At 37.1% G+C, this 3,560-nt stretch overlaps 1 protein-coding gene across 2 annotated transcripts in view; it reads right to left on the bottom strand.

Annotated features, from left to right (window-relative positions):
• The window catches only part of LOC135247675 (homeobox protein Hox-B3a-like), a 53,247-nt gene that overhangs the window by 19,439 nt on the left and 30,248 nt on the right, over positions 1 to 3,560 (bottom strand). The window contains exon 2 of one of the 2 annotated variants that reach the window (XM_064321416.1): positions 3,135 to 3,332. The gene's annotated coding sequence lies outside the window, so the exon portion shown is untranslated. Of the gene's footprint in view, positions 1 to 3,134; positions 3,333 to 3,560 lie in introns of those variants that run through there. The other variant, XM_064321412.1, reaches the window with a different exon arrangement.

The following is a 3,560-nucleotide window of genomic DNA, read 5'->3' on the forward strand; positions in this document are numbered from 1 at the left end:
AAACTCGAACAATTATGAGCATTGTGTTGAAGTATTACAGGCATGTACAATGCTAACAAAGCACCACCTAAGAACAAACTCGGACGACAGTATAGTTTACAGTTGTTTAACATTCCTACGTCGTCGTCGTACGTAGACAAATACAGTGAAATACGATAATTATAAGTAAAGGAACAAGCATGCACGTTTTAAAACGCCGAATACTACTCATAATTTATATTCGCAGGTAGGCTTTTATTTAAAACATTATCCTTAGCAACAAATACAGAAATACCAGAACAACATGTGTAAAATTAAAGTATATTGAATCCTCTAATACATTTATTTAATACAATATGACTGACCACATCATTGACCCAAAAGCCAGCAAGAAATCAAGACGAAACACATTATAGCTACAAATAGAGGAGAAACTATTATTATTATTATTATTATTATTATTATTTAAGAGGGACCATTATTATTATTATTATTATTATTATTATTATTATTATTATTATTATTATTATAAGAATCTCAGCAGATAGAAGTTAGCCGAGCCAATATATACTATGCATTTAGGAAAGGGTAGGTTTATATATAGAGAGAAAAAGATTGATTTACCAAGCGGACATCCCCATTTTTATTGTGGATCATAAATCTATCAAACATGCATTGCACAGCGCACCTATCTAAGAGTTATGATACTGGCAATCCACTGGGCTCAAGATTTGACCGAAGAAAGTGTCACGCTATTGCCTTCTTTCCGTGCCTTTGCCCACCTTCAGTACAATTTAACTTATACATTTTCCTAACTTTAATATAGCTCAACAGAATTATTATAAATCCCATTAAGGTCGTGTGAGAATGTAGGGTTATAACATTCATCGGGTGATTTATTTTGAATACGAAAGAGCAGGTGCATCTTTTAGTTGCGCATAGCTTATTATTATTATTATTATTATTATTATTATTATTATTATTATTGTTGTTGTTGTTGTTGTTGATGATGATGATGATGATGATGATGACGACGACGATGATGTTGCTGTTGTTTTTCCATGTACAGATGTTAAATCGATAGGAAAACTGTCAGAATAGAAAAATATAATATGGCCTATACCCAGCACTTTAAACCAAATGGACAGTATAATTTTAAGTTTTTCCCTTTGGGCATCTTTGTAATCTAGAATTAGTTTCGGTTTAGCTTGTAATTATCATTTCGCTGTTTTAGGTCCGAAGCAAAAATGGCCTTCTTCTTTACCTGAAATAATTGTGCTACAATAAGTGTGCTACACCTAGACCCGTGAGAGCGAAAATAAACATTTTCAGACTTTAAAAATTAGTTCACAAAATTGTTTATTGTCATAACAGACATAAATGTCGTTGTTGTTTTTTTGTTAGTTTTTTTTTTGTTTTTTTTTTTGTTTTTGTTTTTTTTCCCCAAACAAATCAATGGTTTCTGAATAGTATAAATCCGCTCACAGCTCCTGGCCACCATACAGATATGTTATTTTCCCATCCAAACGAATTGAAAGGACAGGATACTACGACTAGGAGATGAAGGAAACATGAATAGTTTATTCCAAATGGAAAATCTTATTTAAAACATGCGTTTAAAACATACAAACATTCACAAACGACAACCGCAGGCTATATATCTACATGGGTGCACTGACCTCCACGCTGCAGCGTTTGAGAAGAACAATTCAGCGAAAGGCGAGCGGTATTGTTTCGTAATTAACTGTGTGATCAAATACCGGCTTAAAACCACAACTGTATGGGCAAAGCAGCCAAGCCATCTGACAAATCTTGGGGAGCGGTGGGGAGGGGGCATAAGCACAATGCTGGGCGTTGGCAAGCCATGCAGTCACTACAACCCTCTACAGTGCGAACCCTATCGTGCAAACATGGAAATGCAAAATCATATATGTGCAAAGAATACCGAGCCCATTTCGGTTGCGTTTTTCCATTTCATAAGTTCGTCGGAACTTAACAACAGTGGAACACTTGGCAATGTTGGCTAAACATATCGATGTATGTGAGAATTCCATGAATATCATTGAATCGAAATGAATTTGTTTTGAGAACGGAAGCGTGGTGGCCTAAGATTGTAAATGTGGGTTTTCACAGTGCAAGCTAGCTTTCAGAGTTCTGAATTCTCAGAAGCAATGCTGATTTTGTCAGAAGTGGGCCCTCCACAGCTACATGAATATCCAAGAGGAGTGATAGGCCAGTACCCCGAGGTTACAGTGACCCAGCTGTTAGGAATAACTGGGAACTGGTTTACGCTGGAAATGTAACACATTGCACTGTTCAGTCTAAGATAGGTCAAGGGTTCTAGGGGTCAGTCTGTGACTTCGCAACGGACCTAATCGTTTCGAAAACGTGCCCCCTGGTTGAACTCAACTAAACTATCCTGTTGTCTGCTCCATACATCGATTTCTTAGCCCTATCACTCTGTACCATTCCCTATATTTTTCCAATCTATTATTTTGCTTATTCATTAAGCACCAAACCACATCATACATAAGAGGATGAGTTAAACCGCCAACCATTGACCACAAAGAGACTGAGAGCTTCGGTGAATATCTTGATAGAACATGCATTCCCTTTTATTCCACAAGACAAGCGCAATTTCATAGCGAGGCAGACTTGCATTAGGCTAAACGATATTTTTTCGACACTCACACTCTGTGAACCATTGTCTAATTGACAATAACACAATTTTCCCTACACCTGCACATATTTTGCCACCATTATCAATAGAATTACATACACAAACTAATTTTACTTCGAACAAATCATATAGTGAATACTATAACATAACATTGGAATTCCAACCCTAAATTGACACCCCCTTGCATAGTTCTCAATTAACAAACTTCAACATTCTGCGTTCAATGTATTTTAAAGGCATCACGATAAAGAAATTGAACCAATTACTGAAGAACCAATTGATCCAAAGAGAGATACACCCTCCTTCAAATGTTAGAGACACACAACAACCAGGCAACAAAAGTCTTCTATCAAAGCGGCCATAAAACCTTCAATCCGCTATTTCAACAAATGCGCTTCTGGTACCCGACTGTGAAAGAAGGGCGATAAAGCAATAAAACTCAACAGTAAATCCCAACAGTAAATTAAGCTGTTACCTTTTTCACCTCCATCTTCTCGCAACTGAAGAGTCCCAATGCTGTTTGCTTTTAGGATGATTTTCTTTTTTAAAAAACGAAGAAAGTTTTCTTTTGGTATGACTTGGGAGGTGGGTGGGGGTGGGGGGGGGGGGATCTTCAAGTGTCCTCCAAGATCTCTCTTCCCCCTCCCGGCAGAAGGTCCGTCCAGATTTGCCGCTGCATAACAATAGAAGAGAATGAGTATTTAAAGAAAAGAAGTGATTAATGATTTTCTGTATAATTCTCGCATTTTTCTTGTCTCTGTCTACAAATAATGGCTGTGAACTCAGGGCTCTATAGAAATCTGTACCCTCGTATTCACCCGGCAGGGGGAAGAGCTTTGATTCGAATGTTAAGAAAAGAATTCCTAGGTACATATTGTATATGATACCACACACAAATTCA

Source organism: Anguilla rostrata, chromosome 2 (genome assembly GCF_018555375.3).
Source record: "Anguilla rostrata isolate EN2019 chromosome 2, ASM1855537v3, whole genome shotgun sequence".
NCBI lineage: Eukaryota > Metazoa > Chordata > Actinopteri > Anguilliformes > Anguillidae > Anguilla > Anguilla rostrata.